Source organism: Orcinus orca, chromosome 20 (assembly GCF_937001465.1).
Source record: "Orcinus orca chromosome 20, mOrcOrc1.1, whole genome shotgun sequence".
Classification (NCBI taxonomy): Eukaryota; Metazoa; Chordata; class Mammalia; order Artiodactyla; family Delphinidae; genus Orcinus; species Orcinus orca.
Window position 1 is genome coordinate 40,484,803 of NC_064578.1, and position 19,395 is coordinate 40,504,197.

At 38.1% G+C, this 19,395-nt stretch overlaps 1 non-coding gene across 1 annotated transcript; it reads right to left on the reverse strand.

Annotated features, from left to right (window-relative positions):
* Positions 1–1,965: 1,965 nt before the first annotated feature.
* LOC117198429 (U6 spliceosomal RNA) lies at positions 1,966–2,070 on the reverse strand. Its single transcript, XR_004479589.1, has one exon. It is a non-coding gene; the product is annotated as a U6 spliceosomal RNA (small nuclear RNA).
* Positions 2,071–19,395: the final 17,325 nt, after the last annotated feature.

Here is a 19,395-nt window from a genome sequence, read left to right on the forward strand (position 1 = left end):
AAGGGTGACTGGGCCACATGGCTCTCATCTTGCAGCAGCCCAGCCCTGGCTTCCTCCCATGGTGATCACAGCAAGAGAGTGAGGCCGAATGTATGTTTCAAGTCTCTGCCTGTAGTGTGTTTTCCACTGTCCTGTTGGCTAAACCCAAGTCCCATGGCCAAGACTAGAGTCATTATGAGAGGACACCACCTAAGAGCTTAGATGCCAGGACAGGAGGAATTTGTGGTCAGTTTTGCATCCATCAGAGTTGTCTTGTTTTGTTTTGTTTTGTTTTCATTTTCTAGTCTCTTTAATTGAATGATTCAATCATTTATTTCTAACACTTAATGTTTATAAATGCTGTACAGGTTCAGCTTTGATTCCCTGTTTAGTACACGATATTTAGAAAGACCTTTTAAAATTGCAATTAGAGTGAATTTTTTTGTTTGCTCATTTATCTGGTGAGTATAGTTATGAATTAGTGTGTTTTCTTGGTGTAAAAGTTGTCAATATACTTAAAATTATAAAAATGCTCACTCTATTTTAAAATTGAAATTTTACTGAGATTATTATAGATTTGCATTCAGTTGAAAGGAATGATACAGAGAGATCCCATGTACCTCTTCCTAGTTTTCACCAGTGGTAACATCTTGCAAAACTATAGTATAATACAACCAAGACCATGACATTGATACAGTCCACATATCATTCAGATGTCCCCAATTTTACTTGTACTCATTTGTGTATTATTATATATTCAGTTCTATACAATTTAATCACATGTATATGTTCACATATCTACCACCACAGTCAAGATACAGGACCTTCCATCATCACAAGAATTTCTCATACTGCCCTTTTAAAATCATACTCTCCTGCTTCCCATTCTCCATCTCTTGTCCTAACTCCTGCATTTATAACATTTTGTCATTTGAAGAACAATATATAAAATATGTAGTATGTAACATATAGAGATTGGATTTTTTCTTCGCTCAGATGATTTCCTGAATATCCATCCAAATGACTGCATGTATCAATAGTTTTCTTATTTTCATTGCTGAGTAATATTTCTTGTATATATGTACCACAATTAAACCCTCCACCTGCTGAAGACATCTGAGCTGTTCTAGTTTGGGACTATTATGAATAAAGCCACTACAAGCATTCACATGCAGGTGCTTGTGTGCACATAGTTTTAATTTCTCTGGGATAAATACCCAAGAGGGCAATTTGGGGTTCCTAGGGCAATTTCATGTTTAGTTTTATAAGAAACTTGCTGAACTGTGTTCAAGAATGGCTATACCATCTTACATTCCCATCAACAAAATAATAGTGATCCAGTTTCTCTACATCCTTGCTAGCATTTGGTAATGTCACTATTTTTTATTGTCACCATTCTGATCTGTATACAGTGATATCTCATTATGGTTTTAATTTGCATTTCCCTGCTGGCTCTTAATGTTAAACATCATTTCATGTGCTTATCTGCCATCTGCATATCGTCTTCATTGAAAAGTCTGTGTCTTTTGCATATTTTCTAATTTGAGTGTTTGTTTTGCTTAACTATTGAGTTTTACATGTTCTTTATATACTCGAGATACTACTCCTTTGTTGGCTATGTGGTTTGCAAATATTTCCACCCAGTTTGTTACTTTTCTTTCTTTCTTCTTCACCTGGACTTTCACAGAGGAAAAGTTTTTAAATTAGATGAGGTCCAATTTATCAAATTTTTCTTTTATAAATTGTGCTTTTGGTGTCAAATCTAAAGACTCTTTGCTTAGTCCTAGATGCCAAAGTATTTTTATTTTCTATTTTTCCTAAAGGTTTTATGTTTTAACTCCATAATCAATTTTGAGCTAATTTTTGTATAAGGTGTGAAGTTTAGTTTGAGTTTCATTTTCTTGCCTATAGATGGCCCCTCATTCTAGCACCATTTGTTGAAAAGGCTATCCTTCCTTCATTGAACTGCTTTTAATCATTTGTAAAAAGAATATGGAACACATCATGACTTTGTTTATCATCCTTAAGTAGTGGCCATATTAATCTTCTCTGTATCATTCCAAAATTTTATTATATGCACTATCAGAGTGCATACTGCTCATGTGTTTTGACTCATCATTTTCACTTATGGAAATTCATTTCTGTAAATGAAGTAATATGCCCAAGGCTATTTAGTACAGCATTATTTATAACAGCAAATAAAAGGAGGGAACATGTCCAAAAATGGTAGACAGGTAAAGTGTGTTAGTCATCCATTGCTGCATAACAAATTGCCCCAAAACTTAGTAACTTAAAACAACAGATTATATCACAATGTCTCTGATATCTGCCCATGGCTTACTTGGATCATCTAAATGAGAAAGACTGCTCTCAGATGGCAGCTGAGGCTGAGGTCTTTCTCTGAAGATTCAACTGGGAAAGCATCCATGCCCAAGGTCACTCATGTAGTTGTTGGCAGGATTCAGTTCCTTGCAGGTTTTTGGACAAAGGGCCTCAGTTCCTCTTTGGTTTTTGGTCAGAGCCTACCCTCAGTTTATCGCCTTGTGGGCTTCTCCATATTGCAATTTGCTTCATTATAATGAACAAGCAGAACAAATGTAAGAGAGTGCTAGGAGTCTTTTGTCACCTAATCACAGAAGTGACTTCTCATTGATTTTGCTGTATTGTATTCATCAGAAGCAAATTGCTAGATCCAGCCCACACTCAAGGTGAAGGGATTACATAAGAATGGGAATACAATAGGCAAATATTTGGGGATCTACATCAGAAGCTACCTACCACAATAAGTAAATTACTACATGTTTTTACAATTCAATATTATGCATCCATTGAATTTACCCCAGTAATTACATGGGGTATGGTACTGCTGTCATGGGTAATGAAAAGAGCCTCAGTGACTTGTGATTCAACATCAAGTATTCTAAAATATGTTGAACTGGAGCACCAGGGGAAGATGAGAAAAATATTAGACAGAAACAAATATTTGATAATGGCTGAGAATTTTTCAAATTAACTAATAAAAAATAAACCTCAGATACAAAATCTCAATGATCTTCCAGTAGGATAAAATAAAAGAAAGTCACACCAATGAATATTATATTGTAATTTCTAGAAATCCATGATAAAAAGAGAAATCTTTAAAGAAACCACAGAGAAAAAGATTCTGAGAAATAAAGATAAGAATGACAGTTTACCTCTTATCAGAAATATTGAAGGTCAGAAGACAATGGAATAATATCTTTAAAAACTAGGGAAAAAATTGTCAACCTAAAATTGTATATCCAGTGAAAATACTAATCAAAATTGAAAATAAAATAAAAATATTTCAAGTTAAAAAAAACTAAGAAAATCATCACCAGTTGACCTGTTACACAAGAAGTGAAGGAATTTCTTCAGGCTAACAGGAACTGATACAAGATGGAAACCTAAGCCTACATGAATGAAGAGCCCTAGACATGGCAAATACATGGACTAAATATTAAATACATTTTCCTCATTTATTAATTTCCTAAACAACATTTGACTGTTGGAAGAAAGGAAATAACATTGTATTGTGGAGTTTCAATATATGTAGAAGTAAAATGTATGTCAACAACAGCAGGAAGAATGAGAGGGTAACTACTAAAACCAACAAAGAAGTTCAGACATGAATAAAGGATAAAGAATGAAATACTAAAATTTTTCAATTAGTCTTAGAGTAGAAAAAAAGGAACAATAAGAAAACAGAGAACCAATATGATGGTAAACTTAAACCCAACAATATTACTAATAATATTAAATGCTATTAATATTAGACTAAAAAATGAAGACCAAATTATATACTGTCTACAAGAAACAGTCTAAATATAAAGACACAGATAAGATATATGTAAAAGGATGATAAAATGATATATAAACAACAAGAATGAGAAAGATGATGCAGCTATATTATAGTCACACAGAGAAGATTTCAAGATAAAAATGTTTCAAAAGAGAAACATTTCCTACTGACAAAGGGTTAATTGATCAAGAAGACATACTGAGTGAATGTGCATATAACAACAAATCTTCAAAATACATGAAGCAAAAATAGACAAACTAGTGGGAGAAACAGACAAATTTAGAATTATAACTGTAGACTTTAATTCTCTCTCCAGTAGTTGATAGAAGAAGTAGACTAAATAAATAAATAAATAAATAAGAAAAAGTGATATTTGAATATTACCAACCAATTTAACCTAACAGAGCTGCATAAAACACTGCATTCAAAATCAAAATGCATATTTATTTCACGTGAGTATAGAAAATTCACCAAAATAGACCATATGTTGAGAGATTAAAGAAGAATCAATAAATGTTATACCTTGAAATACAGAGTAATTTTATGGCTATAATAGAATTATTAGAATTAAATTAAAAGTTAGAAAATATGAAATACATCTTTTTTAAAAATCCACAGTGTTTGGAAATTAAACAAAATCTTCTAAATATGTCATGGATCAAAGAAAAAATCACAATGTAAATTGTAAAATATTTTAAAAGGAATAATAATGAAAACACAATGTTTTAAAATTTATAGTATACAACTAAAGCACCATTTGAGGTAATGTTATAGAATTAATTGCTTATATTAGAAAAATGAAATGGTTTAAAATCAATAGACCTAATTTCCAACTGAAAAGTCTAGAAAAAGAATAAATTAAATCAAAAGTAAACAGAAGTAAAGAACTAAAGATATCAAAGGAAATCAGTAAAGTAGATCATTTCTTTGAAATGATAAATAAAACTGCTAAACTCCTAGAAAGACTGATCAAGGGAAAAACAGAAACACAAATTACCAATATCCTAAATAAGAGACATTATTATGGCACCTACAGACATTAAAAGGATAATACAAGAATATTATGCCAAAAATTCAAAAATTTGGATGAAATGGAAAAATATTTGAAACATGCAGCTATCCAAGCACATCCAAGAAATGTAAAAATATGAATAGTCCTATATCTGTTAAAGAAATTACTTTCACCAATGAAAATCCCCCACAAAGAAAGCTCCATAATAAGAGGGCTTTACTGGTAAGCTCTCTCAAATATTTATAGAATAAATAATATCAAACTTTCACAAATTCTTTCAAAAAGTAGAGGAGAAGCGAACATTTTCCATATTATTTTATAAAGTCAGCATAATCCTCATACCAAAATCAGAGGATATTATAATAAAAGAACAGAACACACCAATATCCCTCATCAACATAAATGATAAAATCCTTTACAAAGTATTATAAAATTTAATCCAACAATATATTACAAACATAATACGTCTCAAAAAAGTAATATTATTCCCCCAAATGTAGGACTGGTTTTACATTTGAAAATCAATTGCAATTTACCACATTAAAAAATAAGCAGAAATATTGTATAATCTTCTAATAGATCCAGAGCAAAAACCTTTGATAAAATTCAACACAACCTCTTTTCAGCAAAGTAGAAATAGTAGGAAAATTCCTCAATCTGTTAATGGGGTTCTGCTGAAAACTTACAGCCAAAAATACACCTAGTGGTGAACGACTCATACATTTCCAACTAAGATTAGGAATAAGCCAAGGATGTCTGCTTTCATTTTACTAGAAACCCCAGACAATTCAATAAGGCAAAGGAAAAAGGAAAAGGCAATAACAAATGGGAAAGAGGTAATAAAGCTATGCATATTCACAGATAACATTGTAATATACAGAGAAAATCCTAAGAAAATTACCCCCTAAAATATTAATTGAAATAATAAGTGAATTTAGCAATATCACAATATATATACAAGGTGAATATACAAAATACAATTGCATTTTTACATATTAGCAATAAAAATATTAGCTTATACAATTTTAAAATAGCACTAAAAAGACATAATACTTAAGAGATAAATTTATCAAAAGTTGTACAAGAAATTTGCCCTAAAATCTACATATAACTACTGAAAGAAAATTTTTTAAATCTAAATAAGCAACGAACTAATCTACTTTTTAGATTGAAATTCTCAATACCTCCAAGATGTCAATTCTTCCCATTTTGATCTTTTCATTCAATTCCATGCCAAAAAAAATTCAAGAATCCAAACTGTAAAGCTGATTCTAAAAATTATATAAAAATCGGTCTAGTAGAGCAAAAGCAATTTTGAGAAAGAAAAACAAAAGTTATTAATGCTTGTTACAAAGAAATAGTAACACTGTGGTTTTTGTATAAGGAAAAACAAAAAGATCAATAAAAGAGAATAAGTCTAGAAATAGATCCACATCTAAGAGTCAACAGATGTTTGACAAAGGCACCAAAGTAATTCAATAGGAAAATAATAGTCTTTTCAACAAAAAGTTCTGAAACATCTCAATATCTGTATGAAAAAAAAAAGATGATCTTTAAGACCTACCTCACACCACTGACAATAATTAATTTAGTGTAAACTGTAGTCTAAACCTAAAGCTAAAACTATAAAGCTCCTATTAGAAAAGTTAAGAGAATACCTTCATGATCTCAGAGCCGGTAAAGATTTCTTAGTGAGAACCCAGAAGCATCAATTATAAAAGAAACATAAACAAATTCAGCTCCATCAAAAGTAAAAACTGCTCATCAATAGATCTTGATAAATAAAAGAATACACAAAGCAAAGACAAGGAGAAATATGGCAAATGACTTGCATTTAGAATATACAAAGAAATCCTACAATGCAATAATAAGAAAACACTCCATTACTACTGGGCAAAAGACTTGAACATACACTTCACAAAGATACATGAATGGCCAGTATGCACATACCAAAGGGCTCAACATTATCATTAGGGACATGCATACTAAAACATTAATGAGATACCACTTCAAACTTTAAAATGATGAATTAAAAAAGAATGACCACACCAACTGTTGTTGAGGACATGGAGCACCTGGAACTCTTATACACTGATGATGGTAGAGTAAAGTGGTAAAGCTACTTCGGAAACTACTCTGGCAATTTCTTATGAAATTACATACATACCTACACCATGACCCAAAATTCCACTCCTTGGTATTTACCTAAGAGAAATTTAAATGTATATTCACAAAAATACTTGCACAAGAATGTTAGTAGAAGAAAGGAAGAAAGAGATGAAGGGAGGGAGAAAGGAAGGAAGGACAGAAGGGAGGGAGGGAGGAATGGAGGGAGGGAGGAAGGAAGGATGGAAGGGAGGGAGGAAGGAAGGAAACACAGAAAGGAGGGAGGAAGGGAGAGAGGGAGGAGGGAGGGAGGAAGAGAGGAAAGAAAGGAGGGAGGGAGGGAGGAAGTGAGGAAGGGAGGGAGGGAGGAAGGGAGGGAGGGCAGGAGGGAAGAAGGAAGGGAGGGAAGAGGAAGAGAGGAAAGAAAGGAGCGAGGGAGGAAGTGAAGGAGGGAGGGAAGGAGGAAGAGAGGAAGGGAGGGAGGGAGGGAAGACGGGAGGAGAGAAGGGAGGGAAGGAGGGAGGATGTGAGGGAGAGAGGAAGGGAGGGAGGGAAGGAGGAAAAAGGGAGGGATGAAGGAAGGAAATAAGGGAGGGAGGGAGGAAGGGAGGGAGGGAGGAATGGAAGGAGAGAGGGAGGCAGGAAGGAAGGGAGGAAGAGCGGAAAGAAGGAAGGGTGGGAGGGAGGGAGGAGAAAACGAAGAAAGACCCAAATATCCTCCATCAATAGAATAGACCAATAAATAGTGGTGTTTTCATACAGTGATGTACTCCTCAGCAATGCAAGAATAAAATATTAATACATGCAACAATGGAAGAATCTCAAAACTTTTTTCTGAGCAAAAGAATGCACACTGCGGGCTTCCCTGGTGGCGCAGTGGTTGAGAGTCTGCCTGCCGATGCAGGGGACACGGGTTCGTGCCCCGGTCCAGGAAGATCCCACATGTCGCGGAGCGGCTGGGCCCGTGAACCATGGCAGCTGAGCCTGCGCGTCCGGAGCCTGTGCTCCGCAACGAGAGAGGCCACAACTGAGAGGTCCGCGTATCACAAAAAAAAAAAAAAAAAAAAAAAGAATGCACACTGCATGATTCCACTTATATGAAACTGATAAAACTAATTGATGGTGTTAGAAATCAGAACTGTGGTTGCCTCTGAAGAGAGGCAGTCAACATTTACTGGGCAGGGTCATGAAGCAACTCTGGAGTGTGTTGAATGCCCTATATTGTCATATGGATATGCACATTTCTTCAAAACTGATCAAACTTCACATTAAGATCTATGCATTTCACTGTACGTTAATGGTACTTCAGTACAAGTTTTAAAATCTTAACTGATAATCCTCTCTTTTTGGCAAACTCTTGCTCATTAGTTGTAGTCCTCAAAATGAATCCCCCCCAAGACCCCACAATCTCATTTTGCATCTGCTAACCTGCCAAAAGAATGAAATGGCAAACTCCAATCTAATATAGTTCCACGTGCATTTTTTTCTCCATCCATATTCCCTTGCACCTGCAACACTGCACATATAAAAAGAATAGGTAAGAAAACCGGATGGAATCTCATCCAAACTTATTACTGAAGATAGTTCCCAGGTGAATGGCAGTACCACATTTCTTTCATAGGCAGGCAGATACAACAGTTTAAATACCTGTTTCTGAATAGTTTAAAGACTTCTCTGGCTTGAAGGTTTATTAAGTTTTCATTAAATTTTGATTTTGTCCTGTCTGTAAGTGCTAGCTGGTTCATACACTTGAAATAGCAAGTGCTAAAACTGTTCAATATATTTGGTCATCAAAAGTCCCTCCCATCTTTCCCCCAAGCTTAGTCAAAATCCTCTGTGGAGTCTCAAACTCCACGGCCTCTGGGCAGAGAAATCTCTAAGCAGAGAGTTATAAATGTCTCAGGAAACTCACTACCTGGGGACTTCCCTGGTGCCGCAGTGGTTAAGAATCTGCCTACCAATGCAGGGAACACGGGCTCGAGCCCTCGTCTGGGAAGATCCCTCATGTCCCAGATCAACTAACCCCGTGTGCCACAACTACTGAGCCCACATGACACAGCTACTGAAACCCGCTTGCCTAGAGCCCGTGCTCCGCAACAAGAGAAGCCACCGCAATGAGACGACCGTGCACCGCAACGAAGAGTAGCCCCCACTTGCAGCAACTAGAGAAAGCCCTCGGCAGCAACGAAGACCCAACGCAGGCAAAAATAAATAAATTTATTTTTTAAAAAAAAGAAACTCACTACCTTTAGGTCTGAGGTTTCACAGTTTCCTACACCCCATCCATCTTCCTGACTGTGACAATAGATGAAAAATTCTTGAAATGAAAGAGAGCTGGAAAGTCATATTTGGGCTTGGGTCAGTAACATCAAGTTTCTCTTTGAAACAAGTTCTCCAATCATGCTAATCAATAATTTTAAAAAGCTGCAGAAGTCAATTTCTAAATTGTTAAGCAAGAAAAGTAAAATGCAACCAATGATGTTCTGCTTGTTTTGGAATTTCAGTGAAATTGTCATCCTTATTCTAAAAGACAAACATGTAGGTAGCACACACCAATCTATCTTCTTAGACCCAGAAGTTGCACTATCCTCAAACTCTAGAATGAGTTGAATGCAAATTATTAATTTCATGGTAAAGCCAATATAAAGAGATAGTGATAAGAAAAAATGATTATGTTCTCTCAGGTACGTCCTTTGTGTGCTTACAGCCATTATTTGTCTCCTGGTGATCTGTTAGTCTTCATCAATCCTTGCTACTTTGAAATGAATTAAGGTCCAACACCTAGGAGTTTGCTGAAGGAGAGAATTCCAGAGACTGACAAACGTACTCCTAACTGCCTCCTTCTCAAACTCATCCTAAACCCAGCTGTTTATCTGATTGGGTTGTGGAGACTAGGTCCCTTTAGACATGTGATGCCATGGTGTCACAGGATCCAGGAGATCTAGTTACCTATCCCAACTCAATCACTGTGTAAACATGGATAAGTCGTTCACTCTCATTCTCCCTCATTTTCCTTATCGGACAATATTTGGTTGGTGAGTCTAGAATTATAGAGTCACTTTGTGTAAAGAGTCATAAAAATATAAACCAACCAAGAGGACCCATCTCAGTGTTCCCCCACCTAACTCTCAAACTTACCTGCAACTGTTTCTATTTTCTTTCCTTCCTCCCTGTTAGAGTGAGCAGCTTTCCTCATACCTAAGACCAACTGCTTCAGCTGTGCTTGGGATCCCAGTCCCTGTCTTTTAGGAAATGGCTACACATTTGAATCACCTGGTGAGCTTTTATTTTTAAAAAATACGTCCCAGCCTCACTCCAGAAGGGAGATTTGGGGGATAAAGATAGTGGCTGAGACATCAGCACTTTTTCAAAGTTGTCCAGGCAATTTAAATGCATGACCAGAGTTGAGAAATTATGATCTACAAAAGATTGTGTGATTCATTATTGCTCTGTGGGTGCTGATTCCTTCCTATTAAGAATTTAGACAAACGTCTCCAACTATGAAAACCCCTCCCTCAACTCCCCCCCATCCCCAGCTATCTCCCAACCCTCTCCTCATGATATATTACCATTTTTACTTGTTGAACTTGATTTGCTTTAAAAAAAAATAAAGTTAAGAACCTTTGCATCTATGTTCATGAGGAGTATTGGACTGCAACTTTCTTATACTGTCTTTGATTCTTAGTATCAGGGTTATTCTGGTCTAGGAGATGGAGAATAGTCTCTTTTTTTCCATTTTCTGCAGGAGTTTGTGAAGAACTGGTATTATTTCTTCCTTAAATGTTTGGCAGAACTCACAGGTGAAACTTCATGGCTGGGAGTTTTCTTGGTGGGAAAGTTAACTAAAAATTGATTTGCTCTAATAGATATAAGGCTATTCAAGTTATCTAATTCTTCTTGAGAAATCTTTAGTGGCTTGTGTCTTTTATGAAAATTTTTTATCTCATTTAAGTTGGCTAATTTAGTTTCATAAAGTTATGAAAGTTTATAATATTGTCCTACTATCTTCTTGATATCTGTAGAAATTGTACTCTCAATCCCGATGTTGGAAATTATTGCCTTTGCTCTTTTTGTCCAGATCAGAATAGCTAGGGATTTGCTGATTGTATTAAATTTCTCAAGGAACCTTGTTTTGGTTTCATTTTTTTGTATTTTTTTCTGTTTTCTAGCTCATTGATTTCTACTCTGATCTATATTATTTCATTTCTTCTTAGTTACATTTCCTCTTCTTTTTCTAGTTTCTTAATTTGGAATCTGAGGTCATTGATTTGAGACCTTTCTTCTTTTATAACATAGATGTTTGGTGCTATGAATTTCCCTCTAAATGCTGCTTTAATCAGCATCTCATAAACATTAATATACTGTGTTTTCATCATTCAGTTCAACATACTTTCAAATTTCCATTTTTATTTAAGTTTTGACAAACAGGTTAGAGTGTGTTGTTTGTTATTTTCCAAATATTTGGGGATTTTCACATATTGGTCTGTTATTGATTTTTAATTTACTTCCACTGTGGTTAAAGAACATATATTCTATATGATCTGAATCCTTTCACATTTACTGAGTTCATTTTTATGGTCCAGAATATGTTCTATCTTGGTAATGTCACATATACTGTTCTTGGATGCAATGTTCTATAAATGTCAATCTGGTAAAGTTGGTGGACAGTGTTTTTCAAATCTTCTATGTCTTTGATGATTTTCACTCAACTTATTTTATCAATTAATGAGAGAGGGACTTCCCTGGCAGTCCAGTGGTTAGGACTTCACCTTCCAATGTAGGGGGTGGGGGTTCAATCCCTGGTCAGGGAGCTAAGATCCCACATGTCTTGCGGCAAAAAGCCAAAACATAAAACAGAAGCAAAATTGTAACAAATTCAATAAAGACTTTAAAAATGGTCCACATTTAAAAAAAAACTTTCAAAAAAATTAATGATTGAAGGATGTTGAAATCTCTGATTATAATTGTATATTTGTCTGTTTTGCCGTGAAGTTCCTCTTGCCTACACTGTGGCCTGGAACCTCTTTCCAGGCAGTGAGCTGGAGCAAGCATAGGGTTCATTTTTTCTCTTAGGAATATTTGTCTTTTATTGCCTAATATTCAATGCCATTTTTTGATGTAGATTTTGTCCTTTTATTCTGACAGGAACATAAGTCCAGACCCTGTTACCCCATCTTGGCTGGAACCTGAATTCTAGGTAGTAATTTTTAACACCTACTTCTTTCTCACCTCCATAAAACTCCATGAATTCAACTCCAAATTATCTCTTGGTTGTATTCATTTCTCCTCATTTTCATTGTCTTCACTTTAGTTCAAACCATCAACTTTTCCTCCTTATTTGCTATAGCCAGTGATGTCCAATGGGTTTTCCTCCATCCACTTTGTCTGAACCCCTTCCCAGTCTATTCATCCCAGAGCACCAAGGAAACCTTTATGAAAGCACAGCCACATCATACCACTTCTTCCACCCCTAAGATCTTGTAATGCTTCTGTTTACTCAAAGACACTATAAAAAAGTGAGGAGATAAGCCATAGACTGGGAGAAGACATTGGCAACATATCTAGTCAACAAATTATTGTATCTGGAATATATAATTATTTTAAAAAATAAAGAAGAAGAAATCAAAAATGTAAAGCAGCCATTCATAAAAGTGATCCATAAAAATATGAAAAGATACTCTACCTCTTGTTAATCAGGGAAATGCAATTTAAAACTATAATGATTCACCAATTTCTTCCCCATAAATAGGAAAGTTTTGAGAAGTCTGACAATATCAAGTGTTGGCAGGATATAGAGCAATAATAGGAATCACAATATGCCTATGAATTAAAATGACCACTCTGGAAAAAAATGATATTTGAAACTTACATATCCCACGACCCCAAATTTCTAGTCCTAGGTTTTTAGCTGAGAAAAACTTTTATATACATTTGTAAGAAAAAGAATACACATATATATGCATATATACCTGAATCACTTTGCTGTATACCTGAAATAAACACAACATTGTAAATTAACTATATGCCAATAAGGAAATATAAATATAAGAATGTTCATAGAACTATTGCTTATAGTTGCAAAAAAAATGTTTGTAGTTTCATCAAAGGAGAATGACTATTCATGTAATGGAATACTATGAGGCAGCAAAAATGAATGAATTATGGGGAGGGTGGGGGAGGGAAGGATTAGGAGTTAGGGGTTAGCAGATGCAAACTATTATACATAGGATGGATAAACAACAAGGTCCTACTGTAGAGAACAGGGAACTATATTCAATATCCTGTGATAAACCATAATGGAAAAGAACATGAAAAGAATGTATATATATGTATGTATATATATAACTGAATCACTTTATACCTGTATACCTGAAACTAACACAACACTATAAATCAACTATACTTCAATAAAATTTTTAAGAAATGAAAAGTAAAAGAAAACGAATGAATTACAGAAACTGATACCATTATAGATGAATCTAACAAACACTATGTAGAGCAGAAGCAAGGTATAAAAAATTTCAGATAGTGTAATATCAATTTTATGAAGCCTAAAAGTAAGCATACCACGGTATTTACTTAGAGACACATACATATTATCATAGTGGGTAGTGTGAGATGAGAGCTTAAGTGCAGATAGGTTATTGGGAGCTGATCCTAGCAAACACCATAGGAGAGAAGGGAAGTGAGAAGGAAGGGAAGGTAGCCAATAAGGGTGCACTATTAAGCCAGCTACCATCAAGGTAACTGGAGCTGAATCCTGCAGAGAAACTCAGTGCCCCAGGATATCTCACCAGAAGGATGAGGGACCTGGATGGAGTATTTATATACCAATTCCTGCCCCTTTGTTTGAGGGCTGCTGGGAAGAGGCATTAATTCCCCAGTAATTCTGGCCAACCACAATGGGGACAAAGTAGACTCTGATGGCCAGAGAAAGTCTAGGCAAAACGCAGAATGCTACTGCTGGAAAGTGGGAGTTGATCCCAAGACCACACTGAAATGGGAAGGGCAAGGGGATATGGGCAGAATGCTGACAGTGGCTGCTGTACATAGTGGACCAAGAGTATAAACCCAGTAGAGGAATGAGCACGCCGCATCAAGTACAGAGGTTACTCTTGAGATTAGAAGGGGACTTAATGAGGAGAGACACAAATGCACTGATGCCAGGTGGTGGGCACCTGCAGGAAACAGCAGGCACACTCAACGGGATAAATCAAGGAACTGTTTACAAAGGTGAGGACAGGGTTCTGGGAGACCACAGTGTTCTTAGGGTTTTTCTCACCAGCTGGGCTAAAGACACAAGGACAGGGGAGCAGTTCCAGGAACCTGAATTCAGGAAAAACCTGGCTGTAGGGCGGGAGCCAGAGGCATAAACATACCCTCACACATTGCTTCCTCTAATCTCTGAACCCAGCAGGAAGCCAGAAGGAGGCCCAGAAGAGTCAGCCCTCTGGGGCACAGGTCAGGTGGAGAAGGGTAGAGAGTTGATCTGCAGGCAAAGAGATGTTGAGCACATCTCTTTGGTGTGGCTTGTATTATTTTTCATATTGTTGAATGCCTTACATACTGCTGAATACATTTTGAAAATACATCTTTCATGTGTTAAGTTGCCTTGTTCATAAACACCAAAGCCTAATATGGCCACCTGGTTTTCATCCCAATCCAGGTTTACAATTTCAACCAATATTATCTCCCTTGCTCTTTGTTTTGTCACCACTGGGCTCCTTTGTGGTCCTAGACATCTTCCGTCCTCTCCTGCCTCAGGGTTTCCATGCTTGTGGCTCCGCTGGCATAAAATATTTTCTCACCTCATCTTTTCTCAGCCCAAGCTTAAACCTCAGGCTCCAGTTTAAAGGTCTCACTCCAAAGATGCTCTTCCTCTTCCCTGGGATCCCTAAAGTCCATCTGGTGGGTGCATCCTTGTGTGTCATTACACTTTCATAGCTTATTTACAAAATCAACAACACCCACCATATACTTAATGGCCAAGACCTCCTTGGGTTCTGGGAAACATAGACAAAATAAGAAACTTGGTTTTATTCATCACACAGTACCTGCCACCCCAATGGAGACTGACACAATGTTCAAGCCTCACTCAGGGAGAGAAAATGGCAAAGATTTTGGAAACCCTAGTGTTAAAGTATCTTGTCCTGGTTTCTCACCTCATAATTGCAACATGTCCCAGGGCCTTCACTCCTTGGGCCTTCACATGCCTAACACCACTGCCTCAAAAGGGCTGCATGGAGCTCGGAAGTTCTCAAATTACTAAAGCAAAGCTTACCTCTCAGGGAACCTGAGTTGCCATCAGAAGGCAGAGCAGCATGGCTATGGGAGTCCAGAAGAAATTAGTTGGAGTACAGACAAAAAAGAGCAAGTTGTAAACCCAGAATGTGAACATCTAGGCTTTTGTGTTCTCCTGCCTAGTGGAGGTGATGTGTGAGAATGCAGAAGACAAACATTTGCCATCCACAATTGCAATTCTGTTTGAATATTATGCGTCATCGTGGCTAATATTAAGTCTCTGAATATCAAGTCAGCCCTCCGCAATTTTTTTTGTGTGTGTGATACGCGAGCCTCTCACTGTTGTGGCCTCTCCCGTTGCAGAGCACAGTCTCCGGACGCACAGGCTCAGCAGCCATGGCTCACAGGCCCAGTCGCTCTGCGGCATGTGGGATCTTCCCTGACCGGGGCGCGAATCCGTGTCCCTTGCATCGGCAAGCGGACTCTCAACCACTGCGCCGCCAGGGAAGCCCAGCCCTCTGCAATTTTAACCAATGAATATATTTTAGTAATTTAGAGCCTGCCCTTTTCTTACAAGGGGGCCAGAATCTACCTCCACAACCCTAGAGCCAAGCACAGTGCCTGATTCACAATGACAATTGATTATTTACTGAAATATAGAGTCTGCAGTCAGGTACCTGCCCACAGCCAGGAGTCTGTTGCATGGAGACAGCAGCCAGGCGTAGAAATGAAATCTACCTCAGGTCAGTAACAGCTCATTCTGTCAAACCAGAGTACTGAGGACAAAATAACAGCTTAACTGGAATGAAACAGTAGGAAAGAGGAGCTAGGGGAGGGTGGGGGAGTGAGCTGGAGACCCTGCGGGGATCCAGAGCCTGGGCCCCCCTACTCTGTCATCCTTGGAGCCAAATTGGTTTTGGGACTGGGGAGATGGAGAACCCAGGGCTGAGTGATGCCCTCTCAGAATCTCTGGACTCCTCAGGTCACTGGCACCTTCCTCGGCCAGAAACACAGCATGACGGGCATCAGGCCGTTGATCCTTGTGGGCCAGGGCTGCCACAGGAAGAGACCACTGAATTAGAAAATGGTGACTTTCTTTAAAATCACAAATCAATACTCACTGCTTCTATGAAATTTAGACAGTGTAGAAATGAACAACAAAGAAAATGATAATACCACCCAGAATACCACCACCTAACGAAAACTACCGCTAACATTTTGCGTTTTCCTTCCACATTTCTTTTTCATAAAAATGTGGAGTGTGTGTAATCTGTGTGCAGATTGCATGTGCTGTGAGTTGTGTGTCATATGTTGCTGTGTTGTACGTTAGTGTTGCAGATGTTATGTGGTTGTGTGTTCTGTGTGCAGCAGAATTAGTGCCTGTGTATTTGCGTATGGTGGGTGTATGAGTGTGCTGTGGATGTAATGTGTGTGTGCGTGGGGTGTATGGTGTATGTATTGGGTGCTGTGTGCTGTGCATGTGTTGTATCTATTGTATGTACCATGTGTTTGTCATGTGTGTTGTGTGTTATTTTGTGTTTGTGCATTGTGTGGGCACGTGTGGGAGGTGGGTGTGTGTTGGGCAGGCTGTGCTATTGTGGGTGTGTGTATTGTTTGGGTGAGTGGCTCTGGGTGTGGCTGGAGCCTCTGTGGTCAGTTAAGCAGGCTGATGGGAATGGCGTCGTAGCCATTTCAGAATTTTCCCCTTCTTACGGCAAATGAGATGGAGTTCCAGGTACCAAATTGGTATAGATTTTCCTTTAAAACTAAGTTTAAACATTTAAAAGGAAGTTTATTTAAACAAAATATGTAAAGTGGATAATCCTTTAGGAGGAAATTTGGGAAACCCCATACTAGAGGATTTTGAATCATCTCATCCTCCATGATTCTGTGATAAAAATGCTGAGCGTTTCTTCTGGAAACTTAAAAGACCTATGATGAAATTTACTATCAATCTTAATAAAGAGTTAAGACAGAATTAGTAGGCCCTCTGACCAGTCAGTCTGAAACTGGATGGCCCTCTCACCCCGGGGCTGGCAGGACTCATGGGCACAGCTGACCCCAGTGACATCATGGCAGGAAAGGGGACAGCCCAGGCCCTGGCCCCAACACTGCTAAGCAGTGTCTCCTAGTGGCCTTCTTCCTAGGTAAAACCACGATCCCGAGGATGGAGCGCCGGTCTCCATTGTGTTGTGGCCTCTTCACTCTCTCTCCACCTTCTCAGGCAGAATAAAGACCAAGGTTCAGGGCTTCAGGAAAGAACTCGCGAGGGCCTTAACCCCAATGTGAACCCCAGGTGCCCTGTGACGGAGCACTCACCGACACTGGGCTACAGCAGGCCATGGAGATATCCTGCTGGACCCTCCTTAGACTTCCTTGACTGTGGTCAGCAAGACCCCACACCTATATGGAAATAGAATGTAAAAAAGAATGGCTTTATGAATATGTATAACTGATTCACTTTGCTGTACAGCAGAAAGTAACACAACATTGTAAGTCAGCTATACTCCAATTAAAAAAAAAAAAGACCCCACAGCAAACATTTTATATGGTGTCTGGCAGTTTACACGTTGCTTTTATTCACATTCATGGATTCCCCCAAACAAAGCTACGCAGGGGATATGACCATTGTGCCAAGCCAGGGGCCGTGTGTGTGTGTGTGTGTGTGTGTGTGTGTGTGTGTGTGTGTGTGAGTGAATGTGTGTGTGTGTGTGTGTGTGTGTGAGTGAGTGTGTGTGTGTGTGTGTGTGTGTGTGTGTGTGTGTGTGTGTGTCTCAGGAGAGCTTAAGGCAGTGGTGACTTTGGGTATCCAGAGAGTTGGGTCAGGTCCAATCACCTCTGAGTTTCTTATGCCTTGATAACCAAGTAAAGCCCTTCTTTAGTGTCACATGGTTATTAAGGAACAGAGTTGGCTTTAAACCCAGGGGCTCTGATCCCAACCCTCCTAATACCGTCTTCTGCACCAAGACCTCCCTGAGTGTATGTGGCCTCCAGGGGACTACCCCATCCCCCCAACTTCCCCTCTCCTACCCAACCTCGCTTCTAATGGGAAATACCTTCTCCCTCTGAAGAGTCCCATGCTGGCCACACCTTTCTAGGCAGAGAGCAATTTCTCCCTGAGACAGGCAGGGAACATAATGAATGAACAAGACCTTAAGGAAAGAAAGAGAGCAAACCATATTTTTCTTTCTTTTGAGATAAAAATAATATGCCTGCACGTCAGAATCTCCCATGACAGAGCTAATGTCCAGGAGCAAAATGAGAAAATAGCAACCTCCTCTTTCTAATGTGAACATAACAACAGGCCCGTCTGACAACCAAAGAGCCCCAGAAATCCCTCCCGCATGCAGCTATGCTGGGAGATCTCTGAGAGTTCTAAAGGAAATTCTTTCTTTTGCTTCATTCTAACCCTCTTCGTTATGTACAGCTAGAAAATATCTGTAAAAATTAACCTAAAGCTTAATGGTTTATGTAAGAATGCCTTAATAAAAATATGTTGGCAAGGTTATTGAACTGTACAATGAAACCCCTCCCACTCAATACTTTTCAGTCTAATTTCTGTCTAAAGCTTATTCAGCAAACCAAAATGCCAACACTCTCCTTCAATTTCCACTTCTTTGAACCTGCTAATTTACGAATAAGAAAGGATTTATTTGTCTTATTAGCTACGTGTAACCTCTTCTCAACAAAGTAGCTTTAAATACTGAAATCCTCAGATGCCCAGAGAGCCACCAAATATCTGAAGAATGACTTTGATTTCTTTCTGCAAGCTGTGTTTGATTTACATCAATTAGGGCCTCCACATAAGGTATCATATAACAGGAAGGCTAATAACCCAGAAATAACCTCATTAAAAGAGACAGCACATCGGTCTAAACAGAATGAACTCTAAGCAGAAAAATTAGTGACCTGGAAAGTAGCAGGAAGAGGTAATGGCAGTACCAAGAAAAAATACATTCCCGTTAGCAAGTCAAAGGAGGAAGCACCAGCAATAAAGTAAAAATACAATAGAAGCAGAAGAAGAACATTTTTTTAATGTTTTTAATCTGTTCAAATCCTGTAACATACAATTTATATGGCCCTGGTCAAAAATAGTCTCTGAAATCATGCATGTATTCCTTGTAGCCTCAAACATGAGATTCTACGCCCAGCCTGTTCATATGCCAGATGGATTGACTGCATCTCCGTGGCCAGGCGGGTTCTGGGGCTCTGAGTTTTCCCCCCATCATGAACAGTT